Below are 18034 nucleotides of genomic sequence, written 5' to 3'. Positions count from 1 at the left end.
CTGGAAAACGTCAGAACCGGCGCCATTACGAAAACTGGAAATTCGCCGCATCCAACTGGAGGCGGCATTCCCGGGTTGATTTTCCATTCTTGCGAACCGAATTAAATGCTGAATTCACAACTTATCAAAAGAGCAATGCCTTTAGTACTCATTTTTTATGGTTTGTTTATAAAATATAATGTCCGGTGAAAACATTTTATCAGACCCTTGAGTTTTGTTTTCAATTCGTGCATTTTAAAATCTTGCAAGGCCTGTATCGAAATGTTGAGTGATATTTTTTTTCATCGATATTGGTGAGAATTAGAAATATTGTGCTATTGATAAATTGTTAGTTTGGCATTTAATTCAGTTCGCAAGTATCGAAAATCAGCTCCGGTTGGAGACGGTGAAATTTCCAGTTTTCGTAATAGCGCCGGTTCTGACGTTTCCCTGGCACGTTAAATATCAAAATCGTGAAAAAAGCCTGGAAAACGTCAGATATTTCGGACTAGGTGGGACCGGTGCAAAGTATGATGGGACGGGTACTTTATACTTTATGCACCATTCATTAGGCTGGGGCAATCAATTTCCACAGCAGTAATGTGGATAAGACATTCTTAATTTTCCCCTATAAAACTGCGTGAAAAAAATCATTTAAAATAGAGTCAATGAAATCATACAATATGTATGCAAATTACAAAACTGTGTTGTGCCTCTTTTAATATTTTCGAATTGTCTGGAAATTAATATTTCATTTTAAATTGAGAAAATCATGCTATTTCATGAAAATCCAATGCAAGATTTGTAATATTTCACACGATTTTCTTTAAAGTTATGGTCAGTTAAGAGATTTTACTAAATAATTAATGATTTACTGACCTTAGCATGAGGAAAGATGCTTTCTATAACAATTCAAGTTTTAGTACAATATATCGTTTTAGATTAATATGTAGAATGTACATGCATTTACAAGAAAAAATCACCACATTTGCCATAAAATATTTAAATGAAACGTTAAAAAATTATAGTCATACATGTACATCTTTATTCTAATAGATTTTATATGACCAATTATTACTTACTTTTAATTAATTAATTTTTTTTATCGGTCCCACCCTGGTGATAGAAATTGCCTGGTCCCTTTTATCATTATCATTATAATGACTATCCTTTAATTTCATTTTATTTTTTAGCACTATTATTTTTAGCAAAATATATATTTGTGTATAAGATAATTTGTTTATTTTGGAAAAATACACGTCTTTGCAAAATATTTTATGTCATTTCATTTCATTTAGTAGATAATTGACTCCATATTTTAAGGAACGTGGGTGGTTAACAGATTATAAATTACCACATAAAATTGGACGTGGAGACCGGTCCTTCGGATGAAACCTTATAAACAATTAAGGTTTCTGTGTTCCATTGTGCTGACCCTCACTGCTCAAAGACCGTAAATGCCGAATACAGTTCTAAATTCTGTTGAGCCCTCATCATCTTTTTCTTTCAGTATTTAATGACTACTTACTATTCCAAGGATCCTTTACAGATTGTATTGCACTCAGGTGACCGTTTAGGCCCTTGAACCTCTGATTATTCATATAAGTATATTTGCACACTCTCTGTTTTCTCCCACTATGAACCTAGCTGCACTCACCGGTTGCGTTCATATCACTATGAATGCAACGTCTTCCACTAAAACTGCAGTTCATTTCTCACATTCACACAGAACAAGCTTCTCAACTTATATATAATTGCGTTCAGGATAAATATATGAAATTTTATGCAAAAGGAATAAATATTAGTGTTTAATAAAATCCTTTGGGAAAAAAAAAAGAAATTCAAAATGACTAAAATTGCTGATTGGGGTAAAACTTTTTAAAAATCAATCTGATTGATGTATTTTATTGTATAATAATTTTTTTTCCGAATAAAACAGAGCTCTGTTATAACTTTTATTTATCTGTACATTCTTACGCATATAGTTACAAAGAAAGATAACTCTTCACCTCAAGTGTTTTACGTTCAGTCGAAACGAAATTTCTATAGTGTATCTATTTCAAGAACAATTTCAGCTCTTAAAATGAATTTTAAGAACTTAAGAAACCTAAGAAAAACATTTTCAAGTAAAAACAATATAAAAGCATTCTCTTTTTTTCATAATAGTGTTATTAATAATTTTTCTCACAGACTTTTAATAATTTGAACGATGACGTCACAACTGCATCAAAACAAAAATTTACGAGAATTGAAAGACGGTTTGTGTCCAGATGGTGGATAAGAAGCAAATACTATGTATACATGTATATTATATGTGATTTATTGGAGAGAAGTGGATTAATCAGGTCTGCTGATCTTATTGCCACGTTTTCCCAATTAAGACAAAATATGATCTTTTCGATAATAAACTTTTAAAAACCAGAAAATAACATTACTTGTATTGTAATGGAAACTCAAAACAGCTTAATGAATGTCAAAACTGATTACCACATATGTAAGTATTAATATATAATCTAGAATTATGTCACGTCCTCGAATGTCATGAGAGTAATTTATCAATATTTATACATGTAATTCTATATATACATATGCATATAAATGTACCTTCGAATTCCAAGATCAGCTAAATGGCCATTACATTACATTAATCAGCAAAAGGATGAAAAAAATTTCGAGTGTTTATTTTTTTTTTAATTTTGTGCACCCTTAACATAACATTTTTTTCATCTGTCGGAAGAAATTCCTCTACAAGGATGTTTCATCAGACGATGCAGTTAATTCATATTATTATATCTTTCAAAAGGCGGATCCAGGGCCGGTGCGCCCCCGTCCCCCGTTTGAATTTTTTTGTATGTAGAATTTATATGTGCATTATCCTAAAATTAAGGAAAAAATCTCTTATTTGCCTCACTGGGGGCTTCAATGCAGCCCCCAGACCCCCTGCCTTCTACTGCGCCCCCGTTACGAAATTCCTGGATCCACCACTGCTTTCTAAGTCGTTTGAGACGTATTAGTTCGTGCATTATTGTCTATCTGTTAATCTTTGCTGTCTTTCTGTTCCTTTTAGTACACAGCGGAGTAAAATGTACTTATTTTCTAGGACTATGATGGTAATTTTGTATTGTCTCTGATTTACTTCATCGGATACGTCTGCGATGGATAAGAAAAACTGACAAGAAATATAACACAAAAATAATTTTCATACAAGAAATGTCTTGTCTTTCGAAACTCTTGCCTTAATGAAGGCGAACTGAAAAAAATTCCTCAAACCCTGCAGGATATATACTTAACTATAAAACTCTTCATTGAATTGGCGAAAATGCGAGGCTATGTTGTCATTGTAGTCTATAAATCTTGCCGAAAACCCTGTGTTCAATATCAAGTACTTTGCCGATGATAAATCGCTGAATGTCAAAGTTTTAGCTCAAGATCAAGGCCACTTGCATTGGTATAGCATAGTGATTTTTTCCTTGTCACAACTTTGAACTTATGGTTGGAATGAATTCAAATTCAAATGTGAATTCGAACTCAAGTCTGCAGACTCACAGGTTGCCTTGGTTTTGACTCTATATATTTTCTTTAATGTCTTGAGTCTCGGGGAAGTTATATCCGGCTCTTTAAGGGGGGTTGGGGTTGGGTGGGTCATATTTTTTGAAATCCTTGCATAGAATGATTTCTAACTTCGAAATTCTACTGATGATCATACGCGTGATCCCCTGGCTATGTCTTTTCTCAAGCGACAAAAGATGATAAAGAAATAATAAGGTGGGGGAGAGTCATCGGGAAGCGGGAAATCAGTGTTTGTAGCGAAAACATAACTTTAATTATCTAAATAATTTCTATGAGAAAAGTGTATAAATTATAGTAAACATTTTTCATTAAATAAAAAAAAAAGATGTAAATTTGCTTCCTTTGCTTTGCTTTTTACGATGACTAAAAATTAAAATAAATATTGATAATAAATAAAAATATCCACCAACATGACGCTCTATTTTAGGCGCTTTATATCTTAAGGTGCACATATGAATTTAAATATATGATTAGAGATGTTTGGGAACATTTTGCAGTTTCCCTGATGCAAAAATATAAAATGAAATATATGGAGATAACGAACAGTATTCAAGCTCAAAAGTCCATTAAACAATATAAATTTTGGAGCAGAGCAAATGCGGACCTCCAAAACATCAGAGGTGGGATTAGGTGTCATGGAGGAGTGAGCATCCCCTGCCGACCGGTCACACTTGCCGTGTGCTCTTTATCATGATCAGGTAATAACGGAAAAATCCGTCGACAAATCAGTGTGTAAAATAATGGCCTAACAATACGTATGAAAAACGTCAGTCAGCATTTGACTTAATGATAAATTGTATTTGCTGACATGGTCATTGTATCGACCAAAGAACTTACGAAATGAAGACTTTAAACGAAGACTGCTGATATTCTTGTTTCATCAACTTGTTTGTTATTAACTTACCTCGTTTTAGAAATTGTTCATAAGTAGAGCATGCTCTTGCGTATCGAATCAACTGAGACATATAAACCCCGTGTGCAGGTGATGAGGGTATATTGCTGCATAAGTAAGGGATTGAAAAGTTAAAATAATCACGTTTATCATAAAGCTTGGTTGATAGATTACCATTTACTTCCTTTTCTAGTAAAATATCCAAATATGAAACAGATGTGTCAGACTCTGTGGTATCTTTTATTCAAGCTCACTGGGCTAAATCGTACCGACATACGAATGGAAATAACCATTGTTAATTGAAAATACGTCGTCGATATATTTAAATGTCGAGTTGAAGGCCACAGCAAGTGTTTCTTCTTTTCACGTACAAGATTTTGAACAAATTCTGCTTCATATGAATACAAAAATAGGTCTGCTAATAACCGGGGCGCGATTGGTACCCATGGGATTTCCAATAGATTGCTGGAAGACCTGGTCTCCAAAAACCAAATAGAAACTCAAGCATCTTTTGATTATCAACCTCAGAGTACTTGTGTGTACAATCAGAATGTTTTTAACAAAATAATTTTTCAAATGACCAATGACAAGGTAAGTAAATTTACGAGTTCCATTTTTATTAATACTAATTTAATTATCTGATTAAATAAATTAAATTTGCTTTGAAATGTGCTGAATTGTATATTTTGTATGAAAAATCCGAATAACAACTCTAGCAAACTATAGTTAACTATAGTACTTTTTTGTTAGGGGTGCTGCAACAAAACGCGAGGAAGGGGTATCTTACTTTTGATAAACAATTGCGTAAACTACATAAACCTTAAAAATTTATGTTCGCAAACAAGTTGGGGAGGGGTATGCCACCCTGACACTATATGTACATGTACGTGCCTGCTGTCATTGTGTCGCCTGCAGAGCAGAGTGGGACTTTAACCGGAGTCTGTCCCTCTGTCCGTCTGTATGTCTGTCCGTCTGTCACACCTTGTATCTCAAGAACGGTAATAGATATGGACTTGATATTTTACATGTAGTGCTTGGCACTATGACCTTTGTGAATTGCCATGGTTACCTACCTCGCAACCCTTGACCTTTGACCTACGTTACAAAAAAGTGAAAAGTGCCAATATACATCATATTTTCGACATTTAAGAGATAAGTCTATGCTATTTAGCATGTGCACTGATTGTCTTAAAACATCATGAAAAATATCAGCGTTCCAATTCACCTGACCTTTACCTTTGACCTACTTTGCAAAAAATACCCCGGACAGTTTAATATAACGGAAGTCTTTTGTATTCTGAGAGGTGGTGTGTTGATAATTAGCATTTACACATGTTTATGAGCTCATGATACTGTACTTTGAAACTGTGTGATATTCAGTTACCATAAAAACTGATATTTTAAAAATAGTATGAAATTACATCGGGATCGGTACCGCACAGTGACAGTGGATCGTGTAGACTGGAAATTGGAGTAAAGACTGAAACATGTATTAATACATGTAAAATGATAAACAATTATTTATAATAAATTCAATTTAAATTATTCATTTTAGGGTTGGGAATCATATTTTCTATTGTAAGATTCTATTGCAGTCTTATACTATGCTTTTTCTTTCAAGTGGATGCTTTTTTCTGCATGAACTATCATGCTGATAGTAAATAAATAGCTAACTACACTTAGATTTATTTACATCTTTAATGAAGCTACAAAGCAGGCGACACATGCGTTCCTTGGAACACTCTAGTTTTGAATTATCGGCTTTATACAGCAGATACATCTTCACCTGTTTCACATGTACTTAACGTACCTGAGAGAGAGAGAGAGAGAGAGAGAGAGGAGTAGAAGTAAAGGATCTAGTTGGAATACAGAGGGTCCCAAAATTATCATTATTAGATTACTTTTCTGCACGAGACCATCAGAAAATGCGTAATTCATAAGACCGGAGGTTACAATGTCAAGTATAAAACATTTCTAAGGCACTGGTAGTAAAATGAAATATGGAGAAAAAGAAATATATTGCAGATTGTCCGGGACTAATTGTACAGCTTTTTATAGTATAGCTTAGCGCTTATTGAGGACTTCAGTCTCTCGATCATTCTTGTGGTAAGTCTGTGACCCTTTAGTTTACATTTTCTCAAATTGGATCCTACATCAAAAGGTTTGTAAACGCTCGGAATAACTCATTCATCTTATAATATCATGATGTATAATATCACATACTTCATTTGGAAGGACTAAGCAATATCAGAAATTCTCTTGGTGATTTAAAAAAACTACACCTAAAAATATACTAAAAAGAGTCAGGTACAATGCAAATATGAAATCCTGCTCTGAAATGAGGGATTTGATTTCTGTCCTACTAAGTCAGTTCCATTTTGTATGTATAACACGTGCTCCTCAAAAAATCGATTGGGAATCAGTTTTTTCCTTTGTGTGCTGAAATGATAATTGAACGTATTTAGTCGCATTTTGTGTTAGACTAACGAAATTGATTTTTATTTTAATACATTTTATTTTAGAAAAAAAAACGTGAGTCTAAACTTATAAATTCGTTTGCATCATTCAAATTTGATAAAGGTTTAAGTGACATAATGATATCTAAATATTGTTATACGTATAATATGCTTGATTGTCGAAAATTTTACCACAGATAAAATCTTGCCTTCTGAATGATAAATTGATAAAGCAATTTTAAATATTTAATGAAGAAAATTTCGTATTCTTCTCTTTTGAAGAAAAGAAATCTTGTCTGAATGAACAAACAACATAAACTATTTCTTCTAAATGAAATACGTTTGTAATAATAATTATTGTACTTTCTAAGCCCTAATTTTATTGTACAGTATTTAGAAATTATAATAATTTTCAATCATTTTTAGACCACATGTTGCCACAGTGTTGCTGTAATTTAATTAATCATACTTGCAAGCAAACAAACAATTCATGGACAGCAGCTGGTCATCGAAAAAAAAAAGTAAAAATCAGATTTCCCGGAGCAAAATATTACGTCCGGGAACAGATACTGCAGACATGAAATAGAATGATAAAGTAGCAATAAGTTTTACAGACCAAAGGTTTTACAGAATGCAAAGAGCAAGAGCCACTTAGGGCCTTTTTGGCCCTGAGAATTTCTGAAAAATTGAAACTGCTCAATATTGGTGGAAAATGCAGTATTTATAACTTGGACCCTTGGTCACCGTGTATCTATTGAACATGACGTAATTTTCTCTCTGGTTCCTGCATTATGACGTCATAAAATGCGTCATTTTTCCAATATCCTGTAAATTCCCTTAACGACGTTGGATCCTGATATTTAAAGTCAAACTTTTTTTTGTCAAGTATATTTTTAGCTTGTACACACATAGCTTAATTAAAAATCAAAACAAAAAATGGGGGTCAATATGCTTCTTTTGGCGCTACAGTACATTTAAAATGACCTTTTTGCACTGACTTTGTGTCTTAATCAAAAATAACATCTTCGACGTTTTCCCTCCAATATTTTTTATCCAAATAAATCATGGGACAAAGTATGCTATTATTCTCTCTTAAAAAAGACACATTAAAATTGTGACAAAGAAAAATTTTCAAATTGCTTCGCATAATCAATTATTTGACCATTCTGCGCTCAAAAAATGTCATTTTTCGGGCATTAAAAATTTAACAAGTAAGAAAATATTTTAAAGTCTTAAACTTTTGCTGAATTTAAGTAGATTGATCAGAGTTATCTTATATATTCAGAAAAGAAAATCAAAAGTGGAGGTCTATGATGTTATTTTTTAAATATTACTAAAAAACTGTTAATTTTGTGATAAAATTGGCTCAATTTTTTCCTGGAGTTTCAGAATATATTTTCTATATTTGTCACAATATGATGATAGAATTCACAAAAACTGATTTATTTAATATTTTAGAACCAGCATTAAACATTTCAATGCACAAAATAGCTCTGTGTGCAACCAGCATGGAAAAATAGGAATCTAAACTTAACAGTACTGTATATATTTCAAAAGGGAAAAAATGATCATTTTCTTCTAAAAAATCTTCCGCCACAAAATATAGTTCCTGGCTTAATCCTTTTTGAATTGAATTTAATCGCGTTTTTTTTCATTGGATATAGTATAATTTGCATTGTAGAATCCAGATTTAATGTTAGAACTTAAAAATTATTCAGAATTTTAGAAATAAAGCTCCAGACCAAAATCTGCTCAAAAGCTCAGGATCGAACGTCCTTAAAAATGGCCAAAAGTTGAGGTATTTTTCAATATTTCATATAGAGCACAACCTCTGATCCAAAATATGCAATCACATAATGAAAGATCTATTTCTAAAGATCACAAAACATGTTTTAATTTTTGGATCGTGGGTTGTGCTCATATTTTAATTCTTTGCTGAAGGTAGTCAAATACGCATGTTTTCTGCAAAATTCAAGAACATTGCATTTTCTCAAAGATTGTTTTCCAATACCTGGATTCTCAAAAAGAAATTTTGTCGTAGGAAATAAAAGCACTAAGTCTCTACTTTATTTTGATATATGAAATAGGACAGAGGGTGATAGCCAATTAATTGATATAAGGACAGGGCCATTTTATGCATAAAGTGAACCTAGCTCTTTGAAACAAAAGGATCAAAATCATACATCTCTGAAAGATTAAGAATAATTAAGGGTCTATTTAGTAATCAAAGTTTTTGTGTTGTTGTAATATTGTTTAAAAAAATATACATCTCTTATAACAGATTTCTTCCCTCTCTGATGCTTAAATTTGAATTTAATACTACAGTTCAAAAAAATAACAAAAACAAAAAAAAAATATTAAAAAATTATCACTTTTTAACTTACAGACACTGAAACCTTAATCTAAGGTCATGTAACCAAAGTTGCATGCTGCTTTGCACGCTTCTTTATCCCAGTTGTTTTAGCAGTCTGTGGAACACTTCATAAAGGCCTTGTAGCAATTTCTTTACAAGACTTAGAAGTTGTAGCATGGTAAAGACAGTTACAATTGGTCTCTAGCTGTAACAAGTATATTATACACAAAAGGCCCGTGTGTGCTCACCTATATCACCTTAACACTGCTGTTCTTCAGCAGATTGTAAATAATCTTCACCTCTATTTTGCCATGAAACATTTGCTCCATATTGTGTCCAAATCCTTATCTCAATTGACATGACTTTAAGGTATTCAATGTATAATGAAGGGATTTTGAACAATTTTGAATCATTTTAAACTAATTAAAAATGTATTGCTAGATAACGATGAAAGTGAAATGAACCAAATTCACATGACGGATAACATATAAGAAACTGGTCATTTTGCACTTTGAAAGTTTTTGAAGAGTTATCTGCCGTTGATGCAAAGAAGAAAATTTTAATTTCGTCAAAATATCTGCGGTAATTGATTAATTTTATTTCATATTTTAATAAAGAGAAAGTGTATGCATATTTTCACCAAGAGCTTTTTATAAAATTCAAATTACTTTTTATAATATCTTAATAACACATGCATTGTCCATAGACTTCAATGTAAAATTCAAGGTGCAATTAATTTGACAATAATCAATTTTTTGTAATTTTCTTTGGTGGAGTATTTTTATTTTATAACACCTTCAAAATGATACCATAATTACAAATATAGGACCGTTCATATATTAGATACAAATTATGGTCGTTATACATTGAATACCTTAACAAACTTGAAAATACACAAGGGTCTTAATATTAGTATGACTGATGCAACCTTCTAAAGAAGATTTATTTTCTAATATATTTTTGTATTTGTTCCACGATTTTAACCCCACCCTTGCCCCAATTTTTATAATCTAAACCACTAAACAAAAAGAATCATGAATAGAGCAATAGCAATATCCTAACAATTGGTAGTCAAAATTGTCAGTGAAAATAAGAGTAGCTTGCCTCGTTTTAAAACATTATCTTAACAAGATCATGTGTCGAATTACCTGGGAGACATAAACTTCATATACAAATATAAATTCATTTTTGAAAAAGAAGAGGAAAGGAATTTGAAATAAAAAACCCAGTTTTGTGGACTTAAAACTAGATTTTTTCTTTGAATAGTGTATTTTTCTAATACTTGATTAAAGTTTTCATTTGGTTGAATGGTATTTAAAAATAATTTCTCCGAATATAACAGAATATTGTCCTTATTCAGTTTAGAAAAATATAACTGCAAGCAACCAAACAATTCCTGGACAACAGCTTCTCGTAAACAAAATGCTTAAAGAAAAAAAAAATGCAAAAACACTTAAACTGGGATACTTCAATGATATTACAATGAAAAAAGTAGTTGTAAATTTTACTGATTCATTTTTTCACAAATGCAAAGGACTTTGAATGATATGAATTTATAATCGAATTTATAAAACAACAAAACGTACATTTGTCAACTTCATTTATTTCTCTTATATAAGGATCAAATCACAAAGTCAAGCTATATACAAGAAAAGAGATTCGTATTTGAAAAAAAAAAATTAAAAAAGAGATCAGAGATCAATTCTTTTAAAGTTTTTTAATTTTAGAGAATTTGATTCATTACAGATTCTCAAGAGCTCTCCTAATTAACACTGAATGTTAATTAAAGGATTCTATCCACAAATAATATTCATTTCACAATATTTGTTCTTATAACGTTTGAATTGTTAAAGTTGATTACATACTGAAAATAGTGAGTATCCCTCTATAATTCCTCGAATACCTTAATCAGCGTTCAACTACGCAATATCAAAAACTGTATAAATTAGAATCTCTTAACAGGTGCAGTACATATTCAATAAGTGCCCCAGAAATCAGGAGACTGGAATATTTCATACTTGTCGCTGTATTTATCTTTCTCTTGAAAGTCTCTTTTTCTGATGGTGGCTTACAGCAGAAACGTAAATATAAATTTATTGAATGGTAATTTTCTTTTATTAATATGATTTCCTAAACCTTATTTAAAGTTTTATGCTTATCTGTTAAACATTATAGCCTGCCCTCCTATGTGTAAGCTTAAGTTTGGCTGCGTATATGGATTCGCTCATGACGAGAACGGATGTAAACTTTGTGCATGCAGAACGAAACGTGAGTTTGTAGAATAGTCTTGGTATTGTAAAATTACTATATTAATATAAATATTGTAAAAAATATATGATATTACGTGTCACAATAAAATATCCTTGTGTACAAAACTGATTGATTTTGAATTTTAAAAAATTCTACTGACTTTTATAATGCCATCAAATAATACTATTTTTACATTAATATGTATTTTAAAACTTGAACTGGAAAATTAAGCAGTTTTTTTTTCAATTGAAAAATCTTTTGTTCTCCTCCATTAGTTGTCTTTAACCTTTCAACATCACTTCTCTGCGAGCAACTAGATCTGTTTAACAAAATTTACCCAAAAGACATTTAGATATATGCATAATGGTTAAATTTTATTGTAAAAAACAAAGGACGGCGATCAGTATGCAAGCATTTAGCCCTTACAAAAAATACTATAGTAAGCTATAGTTTACTAAAGTATCAACGTTTCTACAATGGAAAATCAAAGTTTATATTTTGAAAAATCGAAGTAGTTTTATTCTGAACTTCAAATTGTTGTATTTTTTCTCTCCAAGTCTTCTTACGTGCAATTTGTTTTTAATAAAATGAAATATTATTGGGATATTACGTGTTATTTCTGAAGTTTATATTGGCCATCTGCAAAATTATTTTGTTAAAAAACATTCTGATTATACACACAAGAACCCCGAAGTTGATATTAAGATGTTTGAGTTGATGAATGACAATATATTTGACATTTTTAGACATAGAGTCTTCAAACAATCTGTTGGAATTCTCATGTGTACAAATTGCGGAACTTTTTTTCTATTCGAATGAATCAGAATTTGTTCAAATTTTCTACATGAGAAGAGGAAAACACTTGCTGTGGCCTATAAGTCGACATTTAGATATATCGACGATGTTTAATCAATTGAATATTCATTTTCAATCCTACACTGATTCGATGAATCTCTTTTAACTCGAAATAAAAGACACCATAGAATCTGATTCGCCTGTTTCATAACAAAACTTTATGATAAAATGATGACTTCAACTTCCCTCTTTACATGAATGTAGCAATATACTATTATCAACTGCATATGGAGTATATTTCTCTCAGTTGACTCCATACACAAGAGCATGTTTTACGTACGAACAATTTCTAATACAAGGCAAGTTTTTGACAATTAAGTCAATGATATAAGGATATCTACAGTCTCGTTTAAAGTCAATATTACGTAAATTCTATAGTCGATACAAAGGCCTTGTTAGCAAATTCAATCTATTGTTATGTCAAATGTTGATTGAAGTTTTTCATACAAATTGTTTGGTCATTATTTCCACACTGAACTGTCTACGGACTTTTCCTTTTTTCCGATCATGGCAAGGAGCACACGACTGGTGTGGCCGGTCCCAGAAGATAATTACTCCTCAATGACACGTGATCCCACCTCTGATGTTTTTAGGAGTTTGTGTTTGCTCTGCTCCCAATTTGTATTATTCCAATGGACTTTTGAGCTTGATTGCTGTTCTTTATCATCATATTTCATCATTGGTGTGTGATTAAAAAAATAAAGATTTGAAATTATTTTAAAAGACCATGAATCTCAAAAAAAGTCCCAAAGTTTCATTGTAAATCAAAGTATTTACATTAGTTAACTATAACTATAGCTATATACCTAATGTTAGGGAACATTCACAGTTGGAAAAAGATCATTTGATTTTTTTTTTTCAAAGGAGGGTGCTAAGGAGGTGCCCAGTAAAATTTCTACGTGTTTGCTAAAACATTTATGTAGTTAGTAGAATCAAGTTATTGATGCCAGAGCAGGATTGAATATCAAAGTTTTATATTTGAAAAGGTAAGGGACATAGGCTTAACAAATAGTATTTGCTGTTACAGTATTTTTAGATTCAAGTCTGGTCTAACTGTGACAACAGGCTTAGTAATGTTACCAAAGTAGAATACAGAAGTGTAGTACAGCAGTTTTATGCTGTCTTAAAGGGTAATAAATCTAAAACATGTTAGGAATAAATATAATATGGGTTTTTTCTGTAATACATGTAGATGAAAAGTTGACCAATCATAAATTGAATGAAATAGGTGAAGATAAGATTGATCGATCTAAAAAAAAAAAAAAGAAAGAAAAGACAAATCTTGCAAATCTGTGAACAGGGCATAAAACACGGACCCCTGGAAATTCCAGAAATGGGAGCAGGTGCCATGGGAAATAAGCATCCCCTGTCGACCGATCTCACCCGCCGTGAGCCCTATATACAGAATATATCGTAGTCAACTTAAGAATAAAATCAAAGGCCTAAAAATTGGTATGAAATACGTCAGTTTAAATACAACCCAATTATAGAACCGGATTGTACCGAGAGCATGCTCGTGAGTATCGAATAAGTTTTGAGATATAAATACCATATGCAGTTGATAGTGGAATATCACTACATAAATAAGGAAAGTTGACGATGAGAAAGCTGATCTTCACGTTTGTCATACAGTTTAGTTATTAGCTCGCCCTTATTGTCTTTAGTCAGTACAACATATGGAACAGATGTGTAGATTCTGTGGTGGTCTCCAATGACGACATAGATGTTGTCAATGAGGAACTCCAGCATCTTTTTAATATCTACTTCAAAGTGCTTGTGTGTAGAATCAGAGTGATTTTAACTACGTAATTTTGTCGATGAGCAATCATCTATAATAACATCTATAATGGTTAGTTTAATTTATCGTAAGGAATGGTTGTAGAAAGTCATACGTTTTGACGTTACTAACTTTTGCAAAATATTGTGATCAAAAATGATAAGTTTTCTAAAAGTTCTTAATAAGTTTTGAAAATCCACATTCAGAATATGCTGTAGCACAGTACGTCTGAAGTTTCTCCTATACAGCAGTTAATACTCTTGTGAATAGTAAAGATTGGGGCTTTGTAGAGCACTTACGCACTTACTGAATTTTTATGAAGTTTAGAAATCCAGTGTAGGTAGGGTAGATCGAACGCACCTTCGTTGACTCGAATTATAAAAGTATGAAACACTGATATGTGATTTTGAAGAATATATGAAATCTTTAGACATTGAACTGTGAGTATAAGTAGATCTCCAGATGTAGAATTTAAATAGGGGTCAAGATTGGGAATCATGTATACATGTAGCTAAATGTCTTTACATTCCAATATAATCCTTATGGCCAATATCTTCAAGAAGGCAATCTAAAGTACTGTAGAAACTCTGTTATTACAGCAAAAGATTATGTCACTGAACTGTTCATTAGAGATAAAAGCGTAGTGATCACTTCGTACTTACCTGCCAAAAATACAATTTTTTAGAAATATATCCTTTTGCTTCCATAGCAACGCAGTTATTTTTATAAATTTAAAATACTGCAAGATTGAAGAGATACACCTCATATTAAGTATTTCTTTTAGATGAAGAAATCGAACTTTTTGTTTCCGTGGTTACATTGCCAAAGTTTGTAAAACCTGATAATATTTTCCCAGAATTCGGTTTGACCTTATAAAAATAATAAACACATAAATTCAAGAACAAGAACATGAAAGTAAAATGTTAATATTTCCCTCTGTTTTCATTAATATTTTGATAAAATTAAATTTTAAGTGTACAACTAGACTTGGTAATTATCAATATTTTGAAGTTCCACTAAGATTTTTCTAACAATCCCCAAAAACTTCAGCGGACAAACTTATATGTGGAAGAATATCAATATGTGAATCCCAACCCCTGACTTTGTTGGGGTGACATAAGTTTGAAATAGGAATGAAATCGAAGGTGCAAAATGTAGTAACTCTTCACAAGAAAAACAGAATTCCTCAAACAGTTTCACAGAAAACAATTTTTGTTAACTCTATCCACAGCTTGTCCACCCCGCTGTAAGATGCGATGCGAAGATGGCTACGTACGTGATAAGGAAGGATGTGAATTGTGTATATGCAAGATAAAGCGTAAGTATTTATAAAGTCTGCGTTCATATGTAGTTAAAATGAAGTACATAACTTGATTGAAAAGAGCTTCATCTTTGGGATCATAAAATACTAATGAACTAAGTGCATTTTTACGCTCCCAATGACGTCCCACATTTATCACTCTAATTGCAAGCATATTTTCTTGTAGTGGAATAAAATGGCAACATAGATAGTCAAGAAATACAGATAATTTAATTCGGGAAAGAATTAAATATACTGGAAATCCAACGCTAGTATATTTAACTAATTTTTCAACGACATTTATATAAATGCTAGATAAATGTCACTTTCTGTGATTATTTCAATTAAGATCCGCGTAAGTTGTTTAAACATTAAATATTTAAACAATGTTTGCTTATACGAGAATTAACGGTTGCAACCAACGCAGAAAAAATGCATTACCTGCGTAAGTGGGTTATGTATTTTTTCTGCAAGTATGTAACCGTAAATCCCCAAAAGTTCAAAGCGAAGACATTTTTTGTTTATATCATAAAAATTATTCATGTAAAGTAAATTAGTGTACGCAACATATTTCATTACTGATTCGTATGTTAAATTGATAGAAGAACCCACTTTTTAAAAAAAAATCTTTCATTCAGATGGCTTTAAAACAACCAGATTTACCAACTTTAGGGTTAATCGATTAATTTTTTTGTAAGCATTAAGATGAAATGTTAAGATAACGGTAATCATACAAAAAGTCAAATGAAACAATACAAATTGTGTGGTAGAGGAACATCTAGAAACATATAAGAAGTGGGATCGGGTACCATGTACCCGCCGTGTGCCATTTAGTTATGCTCGGGTAAAAGGAGAAATCCAAAGCCAATTCAGTAAGGAAATAATGGGCTTAACAATTTGAAGATGTCAAATGTAAAAATTGTGAGGGAGGCAAACGGACTTCTAGAAACATAAGAAGTGGGATCGGGTGCCATGGACCCGCCATAGGCTCTTTTGTCATGATGGGGTAATAGGAAAAATCCACAGCCAAATTAGTAAGAAAATAATGGCTTAACAATTTGATGATATCAGAAACATGAGCAGAATGTTTCCATTGATGATTATTCTGTCCATTCTGTGTTTTTTTTAAACTAATGTTCATGTTTTTACAATTTGTTTTACTGTTATATAAAAAAAAATTACATGACTTGCATCTCTGCAGAAACACACTAAATATAGATTGACTTTTATTCAGTACTATACATGTATAAAATTATATTTGAACAATCAGTCGAACAGGTAATGATCTGACAATTAATTTTAATATGCAAAATTTACTACTTGAATTGATAAAACACACACTGCCTTCTTTTTTGTAAGGAGATACATGTACAAAAACATATGTCATACTATTTTGATATATTATTTTCCAAAACTGCTAAATATCGATTCATAGATTCTTAAAATGTATACGTTCGTATGTTGACAGCTGAATGTCCACTTGTTTGCACAAAACGTTGTAGAAACGGTCAATATATAGACCCTAACGGATGTCCAACTTGTATTTGCAAGCGGCCAGGGTAATAAAAGTAAGCACGTTTCTAAAGAACATTTCATAAATAGAAAACTTAGTAGATATACATTGCAACATTATTTGGTGACATTCCGTCGTGGTGTGCTAGACAAACTATCACAAATATAAGCATAACACTATATATTGATCAAGCAAAACCAAAAAAAATGTGTTTCTTATAATACTAGCCCGTTAGCGAGTTTCTCTCTGATTTTACCAACCCTTTTAAACACATGAAGTTGAATAGGTAAGTTTCAAACTTCTTTTATATATTGTCCAAATATGAGATAACTCAGATTTGAATGCACATCCAGGTATTTAATTACTTTAATTGCTCTTTTGTACAATTATTGTACCCTTATAATTGTACATTTTACATAAAGTTTAGCGTCAAACAGATGTGACATTGTACCGCTATTTTGAATACGTACACTGCGAAAGGAATTGATTGAATACATTTCAGTGGTTTAACACCTTGTGTATAACAAAAAGTCTCTTGGTTTTCTTAATTTCATCGCGTAGACTTATTAGATATATAATAAGTACATAATCATAAGATATAACAAAATTATGACGTTAACTTTGAGCTTCAGCTCATAATAATATGGATTGAAAGGTTTTTTTTCTTTGTCTGAAATAGGAATTACTAGTAATTATTATGTCGATTGAAGTCGGTTACTGTAAATTTAACATGATACTTATTAGAGATGATTTTTTAAATCCTTTTCATGCTTGACGCATATACCTTTCAATTTCAGATAACAATCGGAGCATCCATATTGATGGGAAGCAGTTTTGATTTAAGAGACATCATTATTATAATTAACCAATGCCATTGCTTTGTTTGCTCCTTATAATTTAGATAAAATATCTTCAAAATGAAATAAATTCGCATGATTATATTATATATATGTACATGATTTTTTTGTTTGGTTTTTTTTTTTTTTTTTTGTTTTGTCTCTCACATTTGACTTATTCACAACTTCATAGTTAGTCGTCGAAGATAATAAATCTTTCATGGTTACATTCTTTCATTACATTCTGAAAATA

The 18034-nt window shown here is 31.5% G+C and overlaps 1 long non-coding RNA gene across 1 annotated transcript; it reads left to right on the top strand.

Moving 5' to 3' along the window:
• The first annotated feature begins 11269 nt into the window (after positions 1 to 11269).
• Positions 11270 to 17811, top strand: LOC133175380 (uncharacterized). The gene is made up of 5 exons (XR_009719274.1): positions 11270 to 11331; positions 11426 to 11518; positions 15364 to 15450; positions 16901 to 17000; positions 17743 to 17811. It is a non-coding gene; the product is annotated as an uncharacterized LOC133175380 (long non-coding RNA).
• The last annotated feature ends 223 nt before the right edge of the window (positions 17812 to 18034 follow it).

This window comes from Saccostrea echinata, unplaced genomic scaffold (genome assembly GCF_033153115.1).
Source record: "Saccostrea echinata isolate AGI-Se365-2 ecotype Australia unplaced genomic scaffold, CSIRO_AGI_Sech_v1 ptg000062l, whole genome shotgun sequence".
Taxonomy (NCBI): Eukaryota; Metazoa; Mollusca; class Bivalvia; order Ostreida; family Ostreidae; genus Saccostrea; species Saccostrea echinata.
This window is presented reverse-complemented; position numbering and strand designations above follow the sequence as displayed.